Source organism: Parus major, chromosome 2, assembly GCF_001522545.3.
Source record: "Parus major isolate Abel chromosome 2, Parus_major1.1, whole genome shotgun sequence".
In the NCBI taxonomy this organism is placed as follows: Eukaryota; Metazoa; Chordata; class Aves; order Passeriformes; family Paridae; genus Parus; species Parus major.
The window spans coordinates 10,879,249-10,886,909 of NC_031769.1; positions in this window are offsets into that span (position 1 = coordinate 10,879,249).

A 7,661-nucleotide genomic window follows, 5' to 3' on the forward strand; every position below is an offset into this window, starting at 1 on the left:
TTTGTGGTTTAGGATAAAACCACGCTTCCCTCCACCCTACATTAACATGTGTTAAATGTCAGTCATCTGCCTTCACAGCTCTGTGCTCTTTAAGAAGGGAGATATTTCTGATGAAAATAAGGTCATTCATTAATACCAGTGAGTGCAAGGGACAGGATCAGCCCTTTTTATTATTGGGAGGAACAGAGACAAAGACAAAATGAAGTATCTCTGTTTAAGAAAGTAAAAGGAATATGCCCAACAAACAAATGTTTCAGTACCTCTACCCATGGCTGTTTTCCTGGGACAAATCTACATAGCCTGGAACAAAGGAAGTAAAACATTTTGAGAAGAAGAATGTGAAAGAAATTTCCTTCTTCTAGATGCAGAAAATACAGTTGTGTCTACTCGACCAGTTATATCAATAATCCATCTGTATCACTGATCTTTTTCAGTCAATTTATCTATGCTGGACTTTAAGACTTCTTTCTGAAAGTTTGATAGGATTTTTCAAATGGGAGATAAGGAGCAAAAATGTATGGAAATTGGAAAAAAAATTGTCTTAATCTTTAAAATGTCTTTATAACAGCAAATGAAAACTATTGTTATGATAAAGGTAGGTTAGAGTCAGCACTACTTTAGGTGCTCATGTATCTGTCAGATCAAAAAGAACAGAGCTTGACCTGTTCTAAAGGCAGGGAAAAGTTTAAATGGGGGATATGAAAGATAGAGCTTTATGCAGCTATGAAGTCAACCTGGATTTTCTTCCACCTCTCTGTCTTTGAATATTTCCTTTCAAAGCTTTTACAACTAGTAAAGATTTTTTTCAGTGTTCTGAGTGCAGCATTCCCTATCTTCTGTGTTTACTAATTTTGGATTTATCTCTATCAGCATACTCTGAATAGTTAGAGGATATTTTAAATTTTTCAATTTAGATCCATTTTAACAACAATTACAATTTGTGTTGCAATAACTACAACAGTGAATGTAAGCAGCATCATTTTCTCCCATTAAGATTTTAAGCACTGCAGATCTGATTTAGATGAAAAAGAAAATAATTATTCCAACAAGTTAAAAATTATGTATTATTCCAACACTCTAAAACATGTTATGAAATTTCAAGCTGGTTTCAAATCAGTATTTAACTAATAACAGCTATTTCACAATTCTCTTAATATCTGACTTTGTGAGTGACATAAATCAATGTTTTTACTAAGTTGAAAATTAAATTATTTGATAAATTGGTGGTTTAATAAGATAATGTGAAAGGAAATACAATTAATTAAAATAACATTGACTTTCTCCCTTTTAGAATTTAGCATTAGATGTCATAATTGCCACCCACCAAAACTGGAGCTTATCATATCCTGTAACACAAGAGCTCATTTATGATGCACAACTTACCTCTGCATTTTGAAAATTGACAGGGGCAAAAACTTTTCTTTCTTCCACTTTGTCTGCTCAATAGAAAGGAAGAATTTAGAAGTTTTTGCTTTTACCAAGACTCATGATGCAATAAGCACACCTGAGAACAAGCAGATCATGCATGCATTCACTGAACAGTGAGATCCAGATATCAAGGAGACTTTAACCTCTTCTGTAAATCAGACCTCAATCTTCTGCAAGACATTGGGTATATATCTAAAGTATCACATACTGCTACTAAAAGATACAAGTATTTCTGAGGACTGAATTGCTTGCTATAAAATTAATTTTAATTTTAGCTGGAAGTTATGAAAATAGTTAATAATTCTCTTTTCAACTTTCACAGAACTTTTCTTTCTATCCTTTCATGTAATCATCAAGAATTTTACAGTGAGTATCTCTTGAAGAAATAAGAATGACTAAATAATGTGCATAATTATTTTATTAAGGTACACTTATTAAAGTAGTAAAAAAAAAGCAATCTAGAATCTGCAATTCAGAAGTTTTAAGATTTTTACGAGCACCATCTTTACGCATTCTGCCTCGGTGTCTGGAACAATACAAAAATTTGTGGGAATTATGCAGTAGTTTGTATCTAAATGTGAGAGCACTTGTTTTTCTGATCAATGTCAAAATAATGAAAGCATAACAGGATCAATGACTTGTCCTTCCTAAAGAGCTCTCTTAGGAGTCTTAAGGCATATTAATTCTTCATTATTTGGAAGTCTATTGCAAAACTCAGGAAAAACATTGGAAACAATTTATTACCATTAACTAAGTAGACGCAATAACAGGTAAAAGTGTCAATGGATGCTTCCCAGATTCTCACTGGGATTTTGATTCCATTGAGTTTCGATGTTTCTCAGCACATTTTTTCTGTGAATATGGGCTTATGGTGTTAGAGGTAGTTTTTATTGATATTTTTTTGGAACCAAAAGGATATATCTCTCTTCAAATAAGTATATTTATGGGCTTGTCACACAGGGCTAATGGTTGAGTGATGGGCAGGCATTACTTTCAAACTCTGCACTTGTAAGCATTCGGGGTCTGAAGGATGTCTAAGACAATACACATAATCCCCCTGTGCTCAGACAGATTAAAAAATTAACAAGGAAAGGCTGTTAAAGCCTTCATGGGCACAACCACCCACATGTAAATGAAAAAGATTGTGGCAGGATCTCAAATATTGTCCAAAAAGACCTACTCAGTTATGAGATATATTCACAGGACCTGCCACATTATCAGCTACATCTCAAAACACAGGGTTATTTTATAGACATTGTAAACATTAATCTTTTCTGTGTTTTGCCTTCACTATAGGAAGAGAGTCCTCTAAGCCCTGGAAAAGAGTCCTAAGCAACACTTTTTTTCCCTCACCTTCTTCCTTTTTAACACATATTATATTTAGGCTTAGCAGTGAGCTAAGAAGTGACTAATTGTAGTCTCTTATAGATCAACATTGTGACATTCCATAAAAAAATAGATGAGGAAGCAAACAAAAAGGGAAAGCAAAAAGTAGGAATGTGAGATTTTTACCTGCATAAAAAGCCAAAATGTAGGCAGGTTAGAAGGACAAATGGAAGGGGTGGTTGGTTTTGGTAAACATTCCTGTTTGGACAGAGGGGTGACATATTTCAGCTTTTGTTCACTTATTTCTCAGACGGACATTAGAGGTTCCCAGGAGACCTATGACTTCTTAAGAGTTTAAATCTATGCTCCATTTAAAATACAATCTATACATTGTATTAGTTTCTACAATGCATTTTTTGTTTTCATCCTTCTTTTTTCCATTTTTTATTTGTGGGTATTTTGGTTTCTTTATTACAGATGTTAGTTATTTCATATGCATTGAAATAACTTGTTTGCTGCTTGTTTAATTTGTGACACACTACAAAATGTCTATTCTTTAGAAAAGGGGATGGTAGCAGCATAAATCTGGGGACACATCCCAGTGTGTCAAAAACTGATCCCAATGGCATCAAAACTGAATCTGACCCTTGAGTTTGGTTAAATGATAATCCTGGAGATCAGATGCTTTTAAATATGTTATTTTGCTACAGTTTTTGCATTATCATGATTAGTTAGTGGCTCATGTGAATTTCAGGAGTTAATGTAGGAGAGGCTGAAATTAAAAAAGTAATGACTGTTCATCAAAAGAGAGAACAAAGGAAAAAATACACCAAATATAATATATGTTTTTCAGTACTTAAGAAAAATGGAACCTTGATGTTTATCACTATTAGCCCAATTGGCCCAATTCTTTTAATGAGCTGTTTTCACCTTTAAAATCTTCTCTGAAATTTTTGTCAGCATATCAAATATTGATCACTTTAGCCTTGTATATGTACAAATTTTATAGCTATGTATAAAATTGATATTAGTATGCCTTTTAAGCATTATGTCTTCTAATGCTTTTATTCATCGTGGAATGACTCAACTTGCACCTTTCAGCAGTATTTGCAAATATGAATGTGACAATTTCAATTTTAAAATGTTTTCAGTTAGATCATTTAAAGTCAGGTTGAGACCTTTCTAGATATTGCCTCTGATATTAAACATGTTTTCTGACCTCATAATTAATGCATTTCTGCCTTTTTACTTACCAAAGTGTATTCTAAAATATTTTACAAGCATAAAATATATTTCCATTTCATCAAAAATAGAGAAATTGCTGTTTTGGAATGTAATTCAAGCCGATACAATCAAGTTGCTGATACAATCAAGTTTTACAGGAATCTGTGGTATAATACATTTCCTAATGTGTTGCTATACATGTGCTTTCATTGTGTATCAGTGCATTCACATAAATTTAATGTATTTTTCTCCTTCAGAACTAGGTAAATGGTACTATGTGTCACAAAAATTATATTAGACTTATTGCTGCAAACTTAATCAAAACTGAGATCTACTACAGAAGCTAAGTATTTGCTTTTGAGTGGTTAGAGCTCACTGGAGGACATCTTCTTATGTGTTTCTACTCAAGCCAGAAAGCTGGGACACAAATCTCTGGTGAATTTCAGGATGCATTAAATAGCATAGAGAAACAGCTGAAGCCTTCAGTGTATATGGATTGGATGGGAAATCAGATGACCTGAGCTCCATTATTTACCATGATTATTATTGTGAACAAACCAGTACTTTGTTTTATTTCACAGCATCAGAGTAGTAATGATTATCTAACATAATAAAATATTTTTTCATTGTCCATGAGAAGTGTTGTATAAATGTTAAGTACAAATAAATATTTACTCCTTGTCTGCAGTGATTCAGTTTGTTAATCTCTGAAACACTGTTTCCTATTATGCAGAGGAAAGATATAAATATATTATGGATCAGGCAGCCAAGTTTTATTGGAGAGGGAAACCTGGGCACCTCTGCTTATTTAAATCATGCTCATGGTGGGTCTTTCTCTTTTCAAACATACAGGTGCCTCAGCTAATTGTAAATTTAAACTACCTGGCACTGGTTTGCTTTCTTCTCAAGTCCTGAAAGCTGCAGAAAAGATGATTTGAACTTTAAACTGTGCTTTGTAGGATCTGTAACTCTCTCTGCAAGTAACACATTATACTTTGTGATCACTTTTTTCTTACAAAGAGTCTTGATATGAAATCTCACATGGTTGAAACCTTAAGTTAATGGCCTGTGAAAGGAAAAAAAAATAGTACAGGAGTACATCATGGGATGTGTGCTTCCTTTTTCTCATAAGATGTGCTAGATTCAACAAAATTCTTTGAAAGTTCACTCTAGTCTAGGTCAAGTATATTTTTTTTCATTCACTGTAGAGGTTCAAGCTGATGGTCCTTCTTGGATTTCCCTGTGATGGGCAATGACAGCAATTGTTTTCACCTGTCCATTCTGTACTTAGAGCAGAGGTTGCCATCCCCTCACAGAAACATCACAAATGGCAGTTTGTCCATTCCTTAGCCATCATAAGTTGCAATCTGTCACATTAAATTAAAATGCCATTGATTTCAGTTTGCATTAAGACAGCAGGATATATTGTGTGGAACCCACAGTCCTAGAATGATGAAGCTCCTGTAAGTCCAAGCTAACAGAGACCCTATTTTATAGAGCTTGGAACTCAATTCTTAAAAAAAATATAAATTGAACTTGGCCATTTCTACATCATTTTTACTGAGTAGCTTAATTGGGGAAAGCATTATATCTGCCTTCCATGGAGCATGTTTTCTTTACATTCATTTAATATTCTCCCCTCTGCACAGAAGTAAACTTATCTGCACCATGCACCCAGCAGTGTTTTTGAATGGCAGAGAGCGAAGGGCTAACATCAGGCACAAGAATTCTATACTGTCAGAAATGCCAGAGTTCATCAAAACTGCACTATTTTCCTGCAAACTCCCTGAAATATCCCTACTTGCTTTCTTATCATCATCTGTCCCCCTCAGATGTTCTCCAATAAGATACTGAGGTCTTTAAACTAACTGCACACAAGATATTTTATAGAGGAATAAGAAATTCTGCCTACAAAGAGGTTCTTGCTTGTGCTGGAGCCATAGAAAACTCCTTTTCTCCTTCCCCTGTGAATATCCAGCTATTTCAAGGGAAGAAATTGTGTTATTTTCCTTCCACTTACTGCCTCGAAAACAGTTTTGAAAGTAGCTTGCCTGGATGTACAGCAATGACTTGGTTATATTCCTGAATTTCTTGAATAAACAAATATGAACTTCAAGGGAAACATTTAATGAAGTTTACTCACCTTACTTTTGATGATGTGAAAAGGCTGCATTTTAACATGGCTAAATACAGGATAAAATAGATAAATATTTTTTATACAGAAAAATATTTTTCAAACTATTTGATTTATTTATTATAATACAGATGTGGGGTTTAACCTTCATATGACCCTAAGATTGATTCATTATAGAAAATGGATCAGTAAAACATAAAATGGGCAGCAAAGACTAGGTATTTGAAATTAAGAAAGAACAATATTCTATTGAACTCCTTAGCATGACTCTCCCCTTAAATCCAAGATCACATACTCAGAGTATTTATAAACTCTATCTAGTAATAGGTTAACTTTCAATTGCAAAAAATGTATTTATTCATTTAAATAGCATATTCATTTTAGCATATTTATAAGACTTGTTATACACCAAAGTGTAATCATAGCTCTATATGCATAATAAACCAATAAAACTCTACACTTTATCATTCCACTATGATAACTATTCCTCAAGTATAATATTCATTGGCTATCTTAAACACCTGTCTTGCAACACATCCATTGTTTGTATATTGGTTCCCTGAAGGTCACTTGATTATAAAACTAAGACCTTGTGCAGTACAGAGGAATTTAACATGTTCAATACGATACATAATGACAGGAAAATCACATTTTGATTGTGGATGTTATTTTCAAAAAATTTACCCAAGATATGCCCCATGAATAAAAATGAAAAAACCCCTGATACTTGAGGCAGAAACATTGTCCTAAAGGTCTTCTAAAGGTCTGAAACCAAATCAAACTTGTCTATTCATTCCCTATTCATCATGGCTCTGCCACCGAGGCTGCTAAACTGAGGAGGTCATATTAACATTTTTGAACTCTGCAACTGAACAGAACTCCTGAGAAACTTTCTGCACTTAAACATGAGATATTTTTCTGATGTAGACCACTTAGAAATAAAAAAATAATTACTATATGTGTTGCAGTACTCAAGAGTAAGAGAGTAGCAAATATAAAATGTCATTGCAGAATTACAAAATATGGAACCTGCCTGCTGTCCACCTTTGGAAAGACTGATACTCTGCTTCTCTCTCCTCTCTTCTTACTCAAAGTCATTTTAATAACTGCAAAAGTAAATGACTCTCTCATGTCTTTTGGATCCATAGCTGTCTCATTTCAAATTCTTCAGCAAAAAAATTCTGAACCATTCTTTTCCAGCTGCTTTTATTCTGCTTTGTTATGTTAATGCTCCATGAAAAGATGTCATGGCAGATCAAAGAATTTTGTGCATACAATTTATACTAAAAATAATTTAGATTTAAACTTGAAGATTAAAGTAACTTTCCATTTTAAATAATGTAGAAATTAAGAGTGAGATCAGCTATGTGACTGCACGTGGAAGTGTGGGTGAATCCAATAAAGGACAAAACCAAAGAGGACCAGAGAGATGCTTCTGTTTCAAATGTGTCAGAACCTTACATTTAAAAATAGGTGTCATGGAGTTACTTTACCTTTAAGAAAAGTTGAAGTTTCTGGGAACTGCCTGGAGTCTTTTCTCCTGACCAAT